Here is a 21,411-nt window from a genome sequence, read left to right on the forward strand (position 1 = left end):
ATATTTAAACTTTTTAATGTATTTTTAATAATTAACCATATAATTATAAAATACTCAATATATTTTAACAAAATATGCATCATATATTTGCAAAATGATCATTATTTATTTATAAAATGTACACCGTATATGTTGAAATTGTTCAGCATATTTAAACACCATGTATTTAGAAAAATGTTTGACATGTATTTGAAAAATCTTCAACATGTTACATGTGTTTAAAATATGTTCAAGACATATTCTAAAATGTTCATCATGTATTTAAAAATATTGAACATGCATTTAAAAATGGTGAATAAGAATTAAAAAATTAATGTATATATAAAAAATGTTTTAGGTGTATTAAAAAAGTTTAGTGTGTATTTGAGAAACTATTGAGAAAAAATAAAATACGAAAAAGGGTAAATAAAAAATGGAAAAAATGAAATGACAAAAACATAAGAATGATAGAGAAAAAATATAGAAAAATAGAACAAGAAAGTTAGGTGGCGAACTACCTGATTTTAGCGATAGAACCAAAATGTGCGGTCGCTTTCGATCAACATCTGGAACGCTGCATTCTCTCTCTCTCTCTCTCTCTCTGTTTTCTGGTTACAAACAATGAACACTCTTTCATTTTTTCCCTTTTAACTTAAGTTATTCCTGCGAGATAAAAGTATGTATGCGAGTGTCAGGATTTGATCTCTGGTCGTGGTCGGCCTAGCCAAAGTCTATTGACCCACTAGGCTAGATTATGTCATGTCTACTAGGAGGAATCTTGTTTGCTTTAAAACTACAAGGTGGTGGGTACAGACTACAAAAACAAGCATCAATTTTTTTAGGTACACAAACTTTTTAGTTATCAACAATGCCCAATTTTTAGTTACACAAGTGCATCATCTATATTACATGGTTGATAGCTAGTTAATCTCTTTGTTGGCAATTAATATGTATGTAGAAACTTTGATCCAGGAAAGTTATTGAAAGATAACCCGATAACTTTCATGTAATTATGCAATGAAGACTAGATAAAGGTACAAATACTCCAATCACTTTTCTGTAAATAGCATGGTAATATATGCACTGTGGTCGTAATAACTTAGGTACAAACACCGCGATAATTTTGACCCAGAGATTTTGTTGTTGTTGAAAACATACCTTCGACCACTTTTGTGTAAACAACATGGTAATATATGCACCGCTGACCTGATAACTTAAGCACAAACATCACAGTAAATTTGGATCATGGAAAATAGTTATTGAAATCATACTATCGGTAACTTATGTGAAAATAGCACGGTAATATACACGTGTGGTGCTGAGAACTCAAGTATAAACATCGTGGTAACTTTTGACCCGGAGAAAAAAGTTGTTAAAAAACATACCCCCTAACTTCTGTGGAAACAACATGGTTATTTGCGCACAACAGAGTTGATAACTCATGCACAACACCATGATAACTTTTGACCCCGAAAAAATGTTGAAAAGCATACACCAGTAACTTCTGTATAAATAAAATGATAACATACGCACCGCAAACCTGATAACACATGTATAAACACTGCGTAACTTTGACTCAGGGAAAAGGATTGTTGGAAACATACACGAGTAACTTCTGTCTAATTAGCACATTAATATTCACACCGAAGACCTAGTAACTTACAACCAAACACATTGGTAATTTTGACCCCAGAGAAAAATTTGTTGAAAATATACCTTGGGATAACTTCTATGTAAATAACATGATAATATATGTAGTGCATATTTGATAACCTATGTACAAGCATTGGTAACTTTTGACCATGGGAAAAAGTTGTTGAAAAACTTATCCTGGCAACTTGTGTGTAAATAGCGTCATAGACCTGATAACCTTTTTACAAACACTAGTTAACTTCTTGACCAAGGGATTTTTTTTAAGAAAAAATATACCCCAGTAACTTATGTGTAAATAGCACGGTAATATACACACCACATACATGATAACTAATATACCAACACCATGGTAACTTCTGACCAGGAAAAAAAGTTGTTGAAAATACACCCCCGATAATTTATGTGTAAATAGCACAGTAATATATGCACTGCAAAACTAATAATTTACATCTAAACAACCACGGTAACTTTAGACCAGGGGAAACAGTTGTTGAAAAACATTCCCCAGTAACCTCTATGTAAAGAAGACCTGATAACTTACGTACAAACACCATGATAACATCGACCATGGCTTTTTTTTATTGAAAACATAACCCCAATAACTTATGTGTAAATGACTTGATAATATAGAAATGCAGACCTGATAACTTACGTACAAACACCATATAAATCGACCCATAAAGAAAAAATGGTTGAAAACATACTCGATAACTTTTATACAAAAAAGATGATAACTTACTTACCACAAACCTAGTAATTTACATAGCCCAGGCGTGGTATAACTTTAGGACTGAAAAAATCATCAGAACATATCAACATGGCATTTAGTTTTGAAAGACTCACCACGACAGATTTAATGGTGAAAAAGAATTTTGAATCAGACCGATGGTTGTAGCTACAACACTTTTTTTTATCAGATCATCATGATAGACCATGGTAAGTTTGACCTAGAGAAAAAAAAATTGTTGATACTTACACTCGATATCTTTTGTGTAGTAACATGGTGATTTACAAACTGCAAATCTGATAAACTTTACATGCAAATTTTGTGGTAACTTTGATCTGTGAAAAAAAAGATGATGAAATATACCCGGTAATTTCTATGCAAATAGCATGATAATTTACACACTATAGACGTCATAACTTGCGTACAAACAACGTGGTAAAAAAACTTGTTGAAAAATACCCGGTAATTTATGTGTAAATAACATGGTAATTTACGTATCTTATGCTTGATAAGTTACGTACGAACACCGTGATAACTTTTACTTGGGGAAAAAGTAGATAAAACATATGCAGTAACTTTCGTGTAAATATTGTTAAAGTTGTACTGACAAAAAACTCAGGAAACTATCACATGGTTAGTTATTGTTCTATTGGGCTTCATAAGTGCACCAGACTACCTCCAAAACCAAGGTTCAAATCCCATAATCTTATTTTTTTTCCTCGTTGGTTTTTTTTTGTCAATCCATGTTACATTCGGTCAAAGGAAATGTTCAACTTGGTTTCCGCACGCTGCACTTGCGGGGAGGGGATCTTTTGGATCCGTCGCTATAATCGAAATGATCGCCGCATCGCTTTCCAAAACATGAAAAAAACGAACGAGATTTTCATAAAACTGTCCGAAAGGTTTACAAAACCGCTCTAAAAGGACTTCCTGAAAGGTTTCAAGCAACGTACATTGGGCCGGCCCATTTCGTGTGAGACTCTACTTCGGTCTTGCACTGAGCGAGATATAGCTTTCGGGTGAGCGAGTCTCAAGGACCTGCAGCGCGTGGATACTTGGCCCGGCCCAGTAAAATGGACTTGCATCTCCTCCTAACCAGTGTAAACAACGAACAATGCTTCTGCCCCTAAAAAGAGGAACAATGCTTCCTACAAAACAGTGAGCAATGCGCTTGGCTAGAAAAGAATATAACTAGGAATGCCCATAAGCAAGCACTTAATTATTCTTTTTCTCTTCCGTTATTTGACATTTTTGTTTTTGCTATTCTCCATTCTTTTGGGTGAAATACACATATCCTAAAAAATTGAAAATGTTCATTTATCTCAAAATTTCTTGTGGATATAAACAATGTTCGTGTGTATTTTATTTATTTTCCATTCTTAAATATGTTCATCATGTGATTAAAATGTGACCGTGTATTGTCAAAAGGTTCATCGTGTATTTTAAAATGTAGATGGTGTATATAAATGAACAATATATTTTGAAAATTATTCAACCTATGTTAAGAAATGTTCAATATACTTAAAAAAATGGTCACCGCGTATTTACAATAAATATTTGACAACTATTTTAAAAACATTCGTTGTGAGTTTAGAAAATGTTCACCGTGTATTTAAAAAAAATGCTCACAATGTATTAAAAGAACTCTTCAACATGTATTTGGAAAATGTTTGTCGTGTACTTGAGAATTGTTAAACCTCTATCTGAAAACTGTTCGAAGTTATTAAAAACTGTTCAATGTGCGTTTAAAAAAGAAACACACGTTCACCATATATTTAATAAAATTATAATAGAGCATTAAAAAATGTTTATAGCATATTAAAAAATAGTTCACCATCTATTCAAAGATATTTCCCATCTATTAAAATTATTCATCATAAATTTTAAAATACGGTGAGCATTTTTGAATATTTTTTGAAAATTCTCGTATTTTTGAAATACACAATGAACTTCTTAATGATACACAATGAGCATGTATGAAGAAACAATGATCATTTTTTAAATGCACAATGAATGAGTTTGAAAATAAATCCATGAATATTTTCCTAATACATGATGAACAATACGTGATCTACCCTATTTAAATACACGATGAACATTTCTTTAAATACATGACGAGTATTTTCAAATTTATGCTATAAGCCTTTTTTATACACAACGAACATCTTTAAACAAGCAAGGTCGCCACCTCTAGGCACCGAACACCACAAACATTTCCAAATACATGCAAGATCGCGACCGCTGGCCATTGAACACAACAATCATTTTGAATACACAATGGACATTTTCAAATATATGCAAGGTTGCAACAGCTAGCCACCGAACACAACTTGCGTGCATCGGTGGTGCGCTCCAGGTCGGCACCACACCATACACCTCTAAGGCAATCCGAAACCTAGACAAAATATCTACAGGGGTAACCCACAATACATCAGCCGACGATGTAGCCTACAGTGAGAGTGGAGTGGGAAGGGAGAACACGAGCAACTCTCAATGAGTCGAGAGCGAGATAGGGAGAGTCGAAGAGAAAATATGCAACATTGTATGAGGAGCCAAGATATATATTATCATGAAAAGATATCAATTAAAACTGAGGGCTCTATCAAATATTAATTTTCAACATGTCAGCTTGGGAGTGATGTTAGGTGTTCCTAGTGTAGTATAAATCCTTCCTTGATGAGATCACAACCCGCCATCTGTCCCTTGCTACGTATGTTGTCATAAATGTTTCATTGGTTATTGACCAGAGAGGCGTCTCGGTCATGTCTACATCATTCTCGAACCCGTAGGGTCCGCGCGCTTAACGTTCGTTGACGATATAGTATTATATGAGTTATGTATGTGGTGACCGAATGTTATTTGGGGTCCCAGATGAGATCATAGACATAAGGAGAAGCTCCAGAATGGTCCAGAGGTAAAGATTGATATATAGAATGATAGTGTTTGGTCTCCAGAAGGGTTTCAGATGTTTCCGGAAATGTTCTGGTGCGAGAACAATTTGGTTGGGCCAAGGGGTAAAGCCCACAGGGCTTTAGGTTGGTGCAAAAGGAAGTTTTGCGGAGGTTAGGGACCAGACGCCAGGGACCCTGGCATCTGGCCCCGGGCTAGACGCCGAGGACCATGGCGTCTGGGCCAGACGCCGAAGACTGTGGCGTCTGGTGCTGCAATCCGAAAAGGTGTCTTCCTTGCGTTCCAAACCGACTTTAGGGAGGCCTTCTCTCTAAGTAACGACCCCAGGGCTCAACATATAAATAGAGGGGCAGGGCTAGCCCCTAGAACACAACACGACTCACCAAGTCGTGTGCCGGCGCCACCTCTTCCTCTAGTTCATCCTCTGCTCTAAACCCGTTATGCTAGGCGAAGCCCTGCGGAAATAGTTTCACCACCACCGTCACCCCGCCGTCGTGCTGCCGGAACTCATCCACTACATCACCCCTCTTGCTAGATCAAGAATGCGAGGACGTCATCGAGCTGAACGTGTGCTGAACGCGAAGGTGCCGTACGTTCGGTGCTTGATCGGAACGGATCGTGAAGGTACGACTACATCAACCACGTTGATAAATGCTTCCACTTAGTGATCTACAAGGGTATGTAGAAGCTCTCCCCCTCTCGTAGCTATGCATCTCCATGGATAGATCTTGCGTGTGTGTATAAATTTTTTGTCTTCCATGCAACGTTTGCCAATAGTGGCATCATGATCCATGTCTATACGTAGATGATATGCACAAGTAGAACACAAAGGAGTTGTGGGCGGTGATGTTCATATTGCTTACTACTTATGTCTTATTTTGATTCGGCGGTATTGTGGGATGAAGCGGCTCAGACCAACCTTACATGTCCACGTACATGAGACCGGTTCCACCGACTAACATGCAACTTGTTTTGCATAAAGGTGGCTGGTGGGTGTCTGTTTCTCCCACTTTAGTTGAATCTAATTGACTTTGGCGGTCCTTGCAGAAGGTTAAATAACAACTTGATAATCACCGTTGAGGTTTTGCATAGGTAAGAATGGTTCTTGCTAGTTGCCCGTAGCAGCCACGTAAAACTTGCAACAACAAAGTAGAGGACGTCTAACTTGTTTTTGCTGGGCATGTTGTGATGTGATATGGTCAAGACGTGATATGATATATGTTGATGTATGAGATGATCATGTTTTGTAATAAGTTCATGACTTGCATGTCGATGAGTACGACAACCGACATGAGCCTTAGGGTTGTCTTTAATTATTGTATGACCTGTGTGTCAATCACTTAGCGCCATGTAATTGCTTTACTTTATCGCTTCCGTTAGCAATAGTTGTAGAAGCAATAGTTGGTGAGATGACCCCAATGCTACGATGGAGATCAAGGTGTCGCACCGGTGATGATGAAGGTCATGCCGTTGCTTTGGAGATGGAGATCAAAAGCACAAGATGATGATGACCATATCATGTCACATATTTTGATTACATGTGATGTTTATCCTTTATGCATCTTATTTTGCTTAGAATGACGGTAGCATTATAAGATGATCCATTCACTTAATTTCAAGATAAAAGTGTTCTTCTCGAGTATGCATCATTGCTAAATTTTGTCATTTCGAAGCACAACGTGATGATCGGGTGTGATAGATTCTACGCTCACATACAACAGGTGTAAGCCAGTTTTGCACATGCAAAATACTTGGATTAAACTTGATGAGCCTAGCATGTACAGACATGGTCTCGGAACACTGCAGAACGAAAGGTCGAACATGAGTCATATATAGTAGATATGATCAACATGGAGATGTTCACTATTGAAGACTACCCCATCTCACATGATGATCGGACATGGATTAGTTGATTTGGATCATGTATCACTTAGACAACTTGAGGGATGTTGATTTAAGTGGGAGTTCATTAGTAATTTGATTAGTTGAACTAAAATTTATCATGAACTTAGTCCTAATAGTCTTTGCAAATCTATGTTGTAGATCAATGGCCCGTGCTACCGTTCCCTTAACTTTTAATGCATTCTTAGAGAAAGCTAAGTTGAAAGGTGATGGTAGCAACTACACAAACTGGGTTCGTAACTTGAGGTTTATCCTCATTGCTGCACAGAAGAATTATGTCCTTGATGCACTGCTAGGTGACAGACCTGCTGCAGGAGCTAATGCAGACGTTGTGAACGTCTGGCAGGCTCGATCTGATGACTACTTGATAGTTCGGTGTGCAATGCTTTACGGCTTGGAACCGGGACTTCAAAAGCGTTTTGAACGCCACAGAGCATATGAGATGTTCCAAGAGCTGAAGTTAATATTTCAAGCTAATGCCTGGGTTGAGAGATATGAAGTCTCCAACAAGTTCTTTAGCTATAAAATGGACAAGAACAGTTCTGTCAGTGAACACATACTCAGAATGTCTGGGTACCACAACCACTTGAATCAGCTGGGAATTGATCTTCTAGTTGAGACTGTTATTGATAGAGTTGTTCAGTCACTGCCACCAAGCTACAAAGGCTTCGTGATGAACTATAATATGCAAAGGATGACAAAAACGATTGCTGAGCTCTTCGCGATGCTGAAATTGGCAGAGGTAGAAATCAAGAAAGAGCATCAAGTGTTGATGGTTAACAAGACCACCAGTTTTAAGAAAAAGGGCAAGGGAAAGAAATGTAACTTCAATAAGACTAGCAAGCAAGTTGCCGCTCCCATAAAGAATCCCAAAGCTGGACCCAAGCCTAAAACTGAGTGCTTCTACTGTAAGGAAAATGGTCACTAGAAGCAGAACTGCCCCAAGTACTTGGCAGATAAGGAGGATGGCAAAGTGAATAAAGGTATATTTGATATACATGTTATTGATGTGTTCCTTACTAATGCTCATAGTAGCGCTTGGGTATTTGATATCGGTTCAGTTTCTCATATTTGTAACTCGAAACAGGAGCTCCGGAATAAATGAAGATTGGCTAAGGATGAGGTGACGATGCACGTTGGAAATGGTTACAAGGTTGATGTGATCGCCGTCGACACGCTACCTCTACATCTACCTTCGGGATAAGTTTTAGACCTCAATAATTGTTATTTGGTGCCAGCGTTGAGTATGAACATTATATCTGGATCTTGTTTATTGCGAAACGGTTATTCATTTAAGTCGGAGAATAATGGTTGTTCTATTTATATGAGTAACATATTTTATGGTCATGCATCCTTAGTGAATGGTCTATTCTTGTTGAATCTCGATTGTAGTGATACACATATTCATAATATTAATGCCACAAGATGCAAAGTTGATAATGATAGTGCAACATACTTGTGGTACTGTCGTTTAGGTCATATTGGTGTAAAGCGCATGAAGAAACTCCATGCGGATGGACTTTTTGAATCACTTGATTATGAATCATTTGATACTTGTGAACCATGCCTCATGGGTAAGATGACTAAAACTCCGTTCTCCGGAACAATGGGCGAGCTAGTGACTTATTGGAAATAATACATACCGATGTATGCAGTTCGATGAGTGTTGAAGCACGCGGTGGGTATCGTTATTTTCTAACCTTCACAGATGATTTGAGTAGGTATGGGCATATCAACTTGAAGAAACAAAAGTCTGAAACATTTTGAAAGTTCAAAAAATTTCAGAGTGAAGTGGAGAATCATCGTAACAAGAAAATAAACTTTCTACCATCTGACCGCGGAGGTGAATATTTGAGCTACTAGTTTGGCCTTCATTTAAGACAATGTGGAATTGTTTCATAACTGACGCTACCTAAAACACCACAGCGTAATGGTGTGTCTGAATGTCGTAACCATACTTTATTAGATATGGTACGTTCTACGATGTCTCTTACCGATTTGCCTCTATCATTCTAGGGCTATGCATCAGAGACAGCTGCATTCATGTTAAATATGACATCGTATAAATCCATTGAGACGACACCGTATGAACTATGGTTTGGCAAGAAACCTAAGTTGTCATTTTTTTATAGTTTTGGGATGCGACACTTATGTCAAAAGGCTCCAGCTTGATAAGCTCAAACCCAAAGCGGGGAAGTGCGTCTTCATAGGATACCCTAAAGAAACTATTGGGTATACCTTCTACCACAGATTCGAAGGAAAGATCTTTGTTGCTAAGAATGGGTCATTTATAGAGAAGGAGTTTCTCTCGAAACAAGTGAGTAGGAGGAAAGTAGAACTTGATGAGGTAATTGTACCTTCTCTCGAATTGGAAAGTAGCACATCAGAGAAAACTGTTCCGATGATGCTTGCACCAACAAGAGAAGAATCAAATGATGATCATGAAACTTCAGATCAAGTTACTATTGAACTTCGTAGATTGACCAGAACACGTACCACACCAGAGTGATATGGTAATCCTATCCTGAAAGTCATGTTGTTAGACAACGACGAACCTACGAACTATGAAGAAGCTATGATGAGCCCAGATTCCGACAAATGGCTTGAGGCCATGAAATCTGAGATAGGATCGAACAAAGTGTGGACTTTGGTGGACTTGCCCGATGATCGGCAAGCCATTGAGAAAGGATCTTCAAGAAGAAGATGGACACTGGTGGTAATATCACTATCTACAAAGCTCGACTTGTCACAAAATGTTTTTGACAAGTTCACGAGGTTGACTATGATGATACTTTCTCAGCCGTAGCGATGCTTAAGTCTGTCACAATTATGTTAGAAATTGCAGCATTTTATGATTATGAAATCTGGCAAATGGACATCAAAACTGCATTCCTTAATGGGTTTCTTAAAGATGAGTTGTTTATGATGCAACCAGAAGGTTTTGTCGATCCTAAGGGTGCTAACAAAGTGTGCAAGCTCCAGGGATCCATCTATGGACTGGTGCAAACATCTCAGAGTTGGAATATACGCTTTGATGAGGCGATCAAAGCATTTGGTTTTATACAGACTTATGGTGAAGCCTGTATTTACAAGAAAGTGAGTGGGAGCTCTGTAGCATTTCTGATATTATATGTGGATGGCATATTGTTGATTGAAAATGATATAGAATTTCTGGATAGCATAAAAGTATATTTGAATAAGAATTTTTCAATGAAAGACCTCGGTGAAGATTCTTACATATTGGGCATCAAGATCTATAGGGATAGATCGAGATGCTTAATAGGACTTTCACAAAGCACATACCTTAACAAAGTTCTGAAGAAGTTCAAAATGGATCAGTCAAAGAAAGGATTCTTGCCTGTGTTGCAAGGTGTGGAATTGAGTCAGACTCAAAGTCCGACCATGGAAGAAAGTAGAGAGAGAACGAAAGTCATTCCCCATGCCTCAGCCATAGGTTCTATAATGTATGTCATGCTGTGTACCAAACCTGATGTGTGCCTTGCCAAAAGTTTGGCAGGGAGGTACCAAAGTAATCCAAGATTGGATCACTGGATACCGGTCAAGAATATCCTGAAGTACCTGAAAATGACCAAGGATATGTTTCTCGTTTATGGAGGTGACGAAGAGCTCGTTGTAAAGGGTTACGTCGATGCTAACTTCGACACAGATCCAGATGATCTAAGTCGCAAACTGGATACATATTTATATTGAATGGTGGAGCTGTCAGTTGTTGCAGTTCTAAGCAGAGCATCATGACGGGATCTACATGTGAAGCGGAGTACATAGCTGTTTCGGAAGCAACACATGAAGGAGTCTGGATAAATGAGTTCATATCCGATCTAGGTGTAATACCCAATGCATCGGGTCCAATGACAATCTTTTGTGACAACACTAGAGAAAATGCCATAGCCAAGGAGCCCAGGTTTCACAAGAGAACCAAACACATCAAGCGACGCTTCAACTCCATTCGTGAAAAAAAATCAAGGATGGAGACATAGAAATTTGCAAAGTACATATGGATTTGAATGTGGTAGATCTGTTGACTAAACCTCTTCCATGAGCAAAACATGACTGAGGGAGTCCTGGATTAGGGGGTCTCCGGACAGCCGGACTATCTCCATGGGCCGGACTGTTAGACTATGAAGATACAAGATTGAAGACTTTGTCTCGTGTTTGGATAGGACTCTACTTGGCGTGGAAGGCAAGCTAGGCAATACAGATATGGATATCTCCTCCTTTGTAACCGGCCTTGTGTAACCCTAACCCTCTCCAGTGTCTATATAAACCGAAGGGTTTTAGTCCGTAGGACAACAATCACAACATACAATCAAACCATAGGCTAGCTTCTAGGGTTTAGCCTCTCTGATCTCGTGGTAGATCTACTCTTGTACTACCCATATCATCAATATTAATCAAGCAGGACGTAGGGTTTTACCTCCATTAAGAGGGCCGAACCTGGGTAAAACATCGTGTCCCCTGCCTCCTGTTACCATCCGGCCTAGACGCACAGTTCGGGACCCCCTACCCGAGATCCGCCGGTTTTGACACCGATATTGGTGCTTTCATTGAGAGTTCCTCTATGCCATCGCCGTTAGGCTCGATGGCTCCTACTATCATCGATAGCAATGCGGTCCAGGGTGAGACTTTTCTCCCCGGACAGATTTTCGTATTCGGCGGCTTTGCACTTCGGGCTAATTCGCTTGGCCATTTGGAGCAGATTGAAAGCTACGCCCCTGACCATCAGGTCAGATTTGGAAGTTTGAACTATACGGCCGACATCCGCGGAGACTTGATCTTCGACGGATTCGAGCCACAGCCGGGCGCGCCGCACTGTCGCGATGGGTATGACCTAGCTCTGCCGCCGAACAGTGCCCCAGAGGCTGTGCCCGCATCAGCTCCGACCCTTAGTTCGGAGCCAACTGCGCCAATCAAGGATGGGTCATTAGACACCGCCTCAGGGGCTGCAGTCTCAACGGCGATTGAGCCGAACACCAGCATAATCCTCTGCGCAGCCCGTGACTCCAAGGTGCCGGACTCTTTTTCTGACTCCGAACCACCCGCGCCCCTGCCAATCGAATCTGATTGGGCGCCGATCATGGAATTCACCACCGCAGATATCTTTCAGCACTCGCCCTTCGGCGACATTCTGAATTCACTAAGGTATCTCTCTTTGTCAGGAGAGCCCTGGCCGGATTATGGCCAACAGGATTGGGATGCGGACGACGAAGAAATTCGACGCCCACCCACCACCCACTTTGTAGCCACTGTCGACGATTTAACCGACATGCTCGACTTCGACTCCGAAGACATCGACGGTATGGACGACGATGTAGGAGACGAACATGAACCAGCACCTATAGGGCACTGGAAAGCCACCTCGTCATATGACATATACATGGTGGATACACCCAACGAAGGCAATGGCGACGAGATAGCGGAGGATGACCCTTCCAAGAAGCAACCCAAGCGCCGACGTCAGCGGCGCCGATCTAAGTCCCACCAAAGCAAAAGTGGTGATACCGGCACATGAGATAATAACACTCTGGATAGTGCCGAAGACAATAACAATCCCCTCCAACAAGATTTAGAGCAGGAGGATGAAGGAGCCAGCTCTCCTGAGAGAGCGACAGATGGAGAGGAGGAGGATGACAATTACGTCCCCCCTCCGAAGACGAGGCAAGCCTCGGTGACGATGAATTTATCGTCCTAGAGGATCCCGTCGAACAAGAGCGCTTCAAGCGCCGGCTTATGGCCACGACAAATAGCCTGAAGAAAAAGCAGCAGCAGCTTCAAGCTGATCAAGATCTGCTGGCTGACAAATGGACTGAAGTCCTCGCGGCCGAGGAATATAAACTCGAGTGCCCCTCCAAGAGTTACCCAAGGCGCAGGTTACTACCCCGACTGGAGGAATAAGCGTATGATACGGCTAATCGGCCACCTCGTGGCCGCGATAGAGAGGCATTCCAACCAAAAGCTCAGCCTCCACCCCAACGCCATTCAAATAAAAAGGCATGGGGAGATACATTGGAGGACAAGGCAAAGCATTCAAGATCGATCTACGGATCACGAGGGCGCACCACTCTGCGAGACGACAAACATCACGCCGGATACAGAAGCAAATCCGGCCGGGCCGAACACAGCGGGCAAGACCCATTTGAGTTGCGTCGCGATATAGCCCAATACAGAGGCGCCACACACCCCTTATGCTTCACAGACGAAGTAATGGAACATCAATTCCCAGAAGGTTTCAAACCTGTAAATATTGAATCATACGACGGCACAACAGATCCCGCAGTATGGATTGAGGATTTCCTCCTCCACATCCACATGGCCAATGGCGATGACTTACACGCCATCAAATACCTCCCACTAAAGCTCAAAGGACCAGCATGGCATTGGCTTAACAGCTTGCCAATGGACTCCATTAGCTGTTGGAAAGATCTGGAAGCCGCATTTCTAGACAACTTTCAGGGCACTTATGTGCGACCACCAGACGCTGATGATTTGAGCCACATAATTCAGCAGCCAGAAGAATCGGCCAGGCAATTCTGGACCCGGTTCCTTACAAAGAAAAATCAAATCGTCGACTATCCGGATACGGAGGCCTTAGCGGCTTTGAAGCACAACATCCGAGACGAGTGGCTAGCCCGGCACCTTGGTCAGGAAAAGCCGAAATCTATGGCAGCTCTCACGACACTCATGACCCGCTTTTGTGCGGGAGAAGATAGCTGGCTGGCCCGCAGTAATAACATATCAAAGAACCATGGTACCTCAGATACCAAGGACAGCAATAGTAGGTCACGTCTCAACAAGCATAAGCGCCGCATTAACGGCGAAAATATTAAGGATACGGCAGTCAATGCCGGATTCAAAGGCTCTAAACCCGGTCAGCGGAAAAAGCCATTCAAAGAAAGTACGCCGGGTCCGTCCAGCTTGGACCGTATACTCGATCGCTCATGTCAAATACACGACACCCCAGACAAGCCAGCCAATCACACCAACAGGGATTGTTGGGTGTTTAAGCAGGCCGGCAAGTCAATTGCCGAAAACAAGGACAAGGGGCCGCATAGCGATGACGAGGAGGAGCCCCGGCAGCCGCACACTGGAGGGCAGAAGAGGTTTCCCCCGCAAGTGCGGATGGTGAACATGATATACACAACCCACATCCCCAAGAGGGAGCGAAAGCGTGCGCTCAGGGACGTATATGCGTTGGAGCCAGTCGCCCCAAAGTTCAACCCTTGGTCCTCCTGTCCAATCACCTTCGATCGCAGGGACCACCCCACTAGTATCCGTCATGGCGGATTCGCCGCACTGGTCTTAGACCCAATTATCGACGGATTTCACCTCACTCGAGTCCTTATGGACGACGGCAGCAGCCTGAACCTGCTTTATCAGGACACAGTGCACAAAATGGGTATAGACCCCTCAAGGATCAAACCCACAAAAACGACCTTTAAGGGCGTCATTCCAGGTGTAGAGGCCCATTGTACAGGCTCAATTACACTGGAAGTGGTCTTCGGATCCCCGGATAACTTCCGAAGCGAAGAGTTAATCTTCAATATAGTCCCGTTCCATAGCGGTTATCACGCACTGCTCGGGCGAACCGCATTTGCTAGATTCAATGCGGTACCGCATTATGCATACCTCAAGCTCAAGATGCTAGGACCTCACGGAGTTATTACAGTCAATGGAAACACAGAGCGCTCTCTCGGAACAGAGGAGCACCCCGCGACCCTCGCAGCAGAAGCACAAAGCAACCTCTCAAGGCAATCAACCAGTTCGGCGCTTCAAAGCCTGGACACCTTCAAGCGCGCTCGGGGCAATCGGCAAATAGACCGCTTGGCACGATCTGAGCTCGCATAGCAATACGGCCGCCACCCCAATCCCAGCCCAGCGGCGAAACTCGTGCCACGCATACATAATTACGCATTAAAAATACCATGGGCACAGGTGGGGAGGGAGGGCACAACTGCGGCACGCCCCAAAACGTGGTCTAAACTGCACTAGGGGCTTCCCGTTTGGTTATTCTTCTTTTTCTTTCAGGACCTTAATCTCTAGAAACACTGTCCGGCGGCACTGTTGCCGAACACATGATGCAGCAACCAAGGAGGCAGAGAGCTACGTTATACCATAGAATTCCCAGGTTGATTACAGTAACGAGTGAAATATTCAATTTAATATCATTCCTCAGCTTGCCCTTGGAAGGGACATAGTCCTACTCTTTGCTTATCGCACTATCTGTATCATTCTGCTTTAACGCAAATTTTTAATAAACAATGCATGACATTACGACTATTATTGCATTCTTGTTATATATATATATATATATATATATATATATCTGTGTGTTCATTAATGATGCCTTGCAACCGTACACTCTGGTACGGCCAATACACCAGGGGCTTACGTACCCCACAATGCGGTGTGAAAAGTCTGAACACTTCCACAAGTGCGGCACCCCGAACTTATAGCATTATATGCATCAGCTCTGAATCATGTCTTTGGTCAAATGTTGGGTTTTCCCGGCTCCTATGTTTTAGTACCTTACGTTCCGCTCTATCGGCTAAGGTAGAGCTAGGAGAACTACTGCGTTTGTGCCCCGGTTCTGCCGGGCTGAGCACCTCAGTAGAGAAAGCTAAAACTGACTATCATGATAAGGCGAGAGACTGGTCGCTGTTCGGCGAGGTTTTTCGAGTCCCTAAAGACTTATGCCGCTTAGGGCGAGGGGCCGGCCCTGTCCGGCTTACAGGCGTGTATCGCGCCCCGAATTCGGCCTTTCGGATACTAGGGGCTTCGCTGTAATTTAAAATTATAGAATTCTATGGCTAAGTGAGAGTGATAAAGCATTATTAGTCCGGTTGCCTTATCCGTTGTGCTAAGCACCTCCCTCGAAGGACCCAAATATGGGAACAAGAGTGCTCAGGTTTATCCCGAACACCCCAGCACTCGTGGCATGGGGGCAGAAGCCGAGGACTAGCCATCTCTCAGATTGGATAAACAGCCAAACAGAAGGTAATATTTTAAATTCAAACAAGCGTTGCATAGCGCATATGAAACATGTTTTCATAAATACAGGATAAAACGAGCGAGTTTATTCAAATATTACATCTTTTGAACACTCATCCGCGATAAGACGAGCACCCGGCAGAACACCCTCGTAGTACATCTCGGGGTGGCGGTGCTCCTTGCCCTCCGGCGGCCCCTCCTTGATCAGCTTCACGGCATCTAGCTTGACCCACTGCAATTTCACACGGGCGAAAGCCCGGAGTGCACCTTCAATGCAGACGGATCGCTTGACGACCTCCAGCCGTGGGCAGGCATCCACAAGCCGCCTCACCAGGCCGAAGAAGCTGCTCGGAAGGGCGTTGCCAGGCCACAGCCGGACTATAAAGCCCTTCATGGCCTGATTGGCCGCCTTATGTAGCTCGACCATCTGCTTCAGATGGTCGCTCATCGGCACTGGATGTTCGGCCTCAGCATACTAAGACCATAATAGCTTCTCCGTCGAGCTTTCGTCCTCGGCCTGGTAAAATTGTGCGGCATCGAACAAACTGCGGGGCAAATCTGCGAATGCTCCTGAAGAGCTCCGGATCCGGGTAAGTAATCGGTAATTAACTTTTACATGCTTGCTTTGCATATAGAAAGCCTTACCTGCTGCTATCTTCTTCATCGTGTCGATCTCTTGGAGGGCCTTTTGGGCTTCGGCCTTGGCACTCTTTGCGCTCTCAAGGGCCGTTGCAAGCTCAGACTCTCGCATCTTCAAGTCAAGCTCCAACGCCTCGTGCTTTGTCACGAGAGCCTGGAGCTCTTGCTGCACCTCGCCCACCCGAGCCTCATGCTTCTCTTGCTCGATGCGCTCCTTGGCCGCTGTATCTTCGGCCTTGGCCAGCAGGGTCACCACCTCGGTCGTGGCCCCTGGCAAACATACAATGATCCTGTCATTTTGCAATCGCGTCCTTTTTTATATATACATTTCTATAGACAGGGTATTACTTACCCTTGTTCTACTCGAGCTGCCTCTTCGCAAGGCCGAGCTCTTTCTTGGACCCCTCTAGGTCCTACTTCAGTACAGCGACCTCCGCAGTCAGTGCGGCGGACGCCAGCAGCGAAGCCTGCATATGCATATTGACACACTTATATTAGACTCCTGCGATATTATTTGATCCTTTGTTCGGCTTTTCTTTGCGAACACCGAACAAAGCATCAGGGGCTACTGTCTATGCGGTAATATTTCTACTACATTTTGAAACACTTACCTCGAAGCCTGTTAGAAGGCTGGCACAGGCTTCAGTCAATCCTCTCTTGGCGGACTGAACCTTCTGGATCACCACACTCATGATAGTGCGGTGCTCCTCGTCGATGGAAGCGCTGCGAAGCGCTTCCAACAGATTGTTCGGTGCCTCTGGATGGACAGAGGTCACCGGCACAGGCGTCTTGCCCCCCTTAGAAGGAGGCCGCCTGCCCGAGCCCGGAACCGCTGGAGGGTCCGGCGTGGTGTTCGGCTGAGGACCGAACTCGAAGCTCTCGGGAGCCCCTTCCCCTCGGCTCCCGGAGTCCGGAAGGTCACCTTGAGGCACCTCTGGGACTGTCTCCCCTTGATCCGGTGCCTCTTGAGACAACACCTCGGCGTCGTCGGCAGGATGAGGGGAGGTGGCGGTCGGGACTGGATCGCTATCCATGTCCGACGAGCCCAGGAAGCCGTCCGATGATACCTCGATATTGGCTTGTGGCGGCCTGCATAATTATGTTTGGCGATTAGGGAAAGCCGTGCGACAAAGGAATCCTATGCGTTACTCTGGTATCTGAATACTTACGATCTCCCCGGGGGCTTGACCCTGGGTAACCACTCGTCTTCGCCTTCGTCATCGGCGGTGGAACTGTCCGGAAGGAGAGTCCTTCCCTTCTTGGACCCTCCAGCCTCCCCGGTTGGGGCGGCCTTCCTTTTCTTGTCTCCCCCAGTCGGTGGGGGAGCATCTTCTTCTTCTTCTTCTTCCTCGTCTTCGGGGAAAGAGTGCGCCGTAGAGTCATCGGACGATGAGTCCGACGACGCCTGGCGTCGGGAACTCTTTCGAGCTCCCTTGGCCTTCTTGTTCTTCTCCGGCACCTTGTAAGGGGCCGTAGTCAACATCTTCGCCAGAAGAGCGTCAGCGGGGCCTTCGGGCAAAGGAGCCGGACAGTCGATCTGTCTGGCCATCTTCTGCCAGTCCTGTCAAAGGTACGAGAGTTTAGACCCCGCATAGAGTCAATCTATATAAAAAATGATTATCCTGTGAAAGGTAAAGCAGCTTACCGCACTGTCTTGGCGCTTCGCGTTGAATCCGCGATCCTCAGTAATAGGAGGGGGGACCTCGGCACTTTTGAACAACACCCTCCAGGCGTCTTCATGAGTTGTGTCGAAGAGCCTATTCAGAGTTCGGTTCTGCACCGGATTGAATTCCCACAATTTGAACTCCCGTTGTTGGCACGGGAGTATCTGGCGGATGAGCATGACTTGGACTATGTTGACAAGCTTGAGCTTCTTGTCCAGCATGTTTTGAATACATGTTTGGAGTCCGGTCAGCTCCTTCGAACTACCCCAGGATAGGCCCTTCTCTTTCCAGGAGGTGAGCCGCGTGGGGATGCCAGATCAGAACTCGGGGGCCGCTACCCATGCAGGGACGCGCGGCTCGGTGATATAGAACCACCCCGATTGCCACCCCTTTATGGTTTCCACAAAGGAGCCCTTGAGCCATGTTATGTTGGGCATCTTTCCCACCATGGTGCCTCCGCACTCCGCCTGGCGGCCGCCCACCACCTTCGGCTTGACATTGAAGGTCTTCAGCCATAAGCCAAAGTGGGGCTTGATGCGGAGGAAGGCCTCGCACATGACGATAAACGCCGAGATGTTGAGGATGAAGTTCGGGGCCAGATCGTGGAAGTCCAGACCGTAGTAGAACATGAGCCCCCGGACGAAGGGATGGAGAGGGAATCCCAGTCCGCGGAGGAAATGGGTGAGGAATACTACCCTCTCATGGGGCCTGGGGGTGGGGGTGAGCTACCCCTCATCTGGGAGCTGGTGCGCGATGTCGTCGGGCAGGTATCCGGCTCTCCTCAGTTTCTTGATGTCTCCCTCTGTGACGGAGGAGACCATCCACTTGCCTCCCGCTCCGGACATGGTTGGAGAAGGTTGAGGCAGAAGTGTGGGCTTGGGCGCTAGAGCTCGAGTGTGTGAAAATGGATGAGCAAAGGAGGAAGAAGGCGTGAATAGAAAGGTGAATCCTTATCCCTTTATATGGGCGGACGAAACTAAGCGTCCCCACTTGCCTGTTAAAACTTGCTTATCCCCCAAGCACCGCAATTGATGGCGCGGTTGGGTTACCCACGCCCGTATTGATGAGAATCCCGTGATAAGGGGACACGATCTCTGCTTTGACAAGACGTGTCGAAAAACTGCCTCGCATTATGTGCGGAGCTGGTTAAAAGGAACGGTTCGAATAATCACCGGGCCATGACATAACGTCATGCTACCAAAACAAGCCAGCGAATTAGATCTGCGAAAATATTATTCTCTCTACGGTGGGATGTGGAACTTATTTTGCAGGGGCGGACACTATCCTCGTATTCAAATTCTTCTGATGTATTCGGAGAAGGAACCCGCCTTGCAATGCCGAAGACAATACTGCGCGCTGGACTCATCGTCATTGAAGCCTGGTTCAGGGGCTACTGAGGGAGTCCTAGATTAGGGGGTCTCCGGACAGCCGGACTATCTCCATGGGCCGGACTGTTAGACTATGAAGATACAAGATTGAAGACTTCGTCTCGTGTCCGGATAGGACTCTACTTGGCGTGGAAGGCAAGCTAGGCAATACAGATATGGATATCTCCTCCTTTGTAACTGACCTTGTGTAACCCTAACCCTCTCCGGTGTCTATATAAACCGAAGGGTTTTAGTCCGTAGGACAACAATCGCAACATACAATCATACCATAGGCTAGCTTCTAGGGTTTACCCTCTCTGATCTCGTGGTAGATCTACTCTTGTACTACCCATATCATCAATATTAATCAAGCAGGACGTAGGGTTTTACCTCCATCAAGAGGGCCCGAACCTGGGTAAAATATCGTGTCCCCTGCCTCCTGTTACCATCCGGCCTAGACGCACAGTTCGGGATCCCCTACCCGAGATCCGCCAGTTTTGACACCGACAATGATCAACACCAAGACTCCATGGGTTTTAGATTCATTACAATGTAATCTAGATTATTGACTCTAGTGCAAGTGGGAGACTGTTGGAAATATGCCATAGAGGCAAGAATCAAGGGGTTATTATTATATTTCCTTAATCATGATAAAGGTTCATTATTCATGCTATAATTGTATTGAACAGAAACTTAAATAAACATGTGAATACATAAACAAATACCAAGTCCCTAGTAAGCCTCTACTAGACTAGCTCGTTGATCAAAAGATGGTTAAGATTTCCTAACCATAGACATGAGTTGTCGTTTGATAATGAGATCACGTCATTAGGAAAATGATGTGATGGACAAGACCCATCCATTAGCATAACATATGATCGTTCAGTTTATTGCTACTACTTTTTTAATGTCAAATACATGTTCCTTTGACCATGAGATCATGCAACTCCTGGACTCCGAAGGAATGCCTTGTGTGTATCAAACTTCACTTCATAAGCGGGTGATCATAAAGGTTCTCTACAGATATCTCCGAAGATGTCTGTTGAGTTGAGATGGATCGAGATTGGGATTTGCCACTTGTATGATAGAGAGGAATCTCTGGGTTCTCTCGGTAATACAGCATCACAAGAAGCTTGCAAGAAAAGTGACTAAGGAGTTAGTTACAAGATGATGTATTACGGAACGAGTAAAGAGACTTGTCGGTAATGAGATTGAACTAGCTATGGAGATACCGATGATCTAATCTCGGGCAAGTAACATATCGACGGACAAAGGGAATTACGTATGTTGTCATAAATGTTCGACCGATAAAGATCTTCGTAGAATATGTAGAAACCAATATGGGCATCTGAGTCCTGCTATTGGTTATTGACCGGAGAAGCGTCTCAGTCATGTCTACATCATTCTCGAACTCGTAGGGTCTGCATGCTTAACGTTCGTTGACGATATAGTATTATATGAGTTATGTATGTTGGTGATCGAATGTTGTTCTGAATCCCGAATGAGATCGCAGACATTCGAGGAGCTCTGGAATGGTCCGGAGGTAAAGATTGATATATAGGAT

The sequence above is a fragment of the Triticum aestivum genome, chromosome 7A (assembly GCF_018294505.1).
Source record: "Triticum aestivum cultivar Chinese Spring chromosome 7A, IWGSC CS RefSeq v2.1, whole genome shotgun sequence".
NCBI classification, from domain to species: domain Eukaryota; kingdom Viridiplantae; phylum Streptophyta; class Magnoliopsida; order Poales; family Poaceae; genus Triticum; species Triticum aestivum.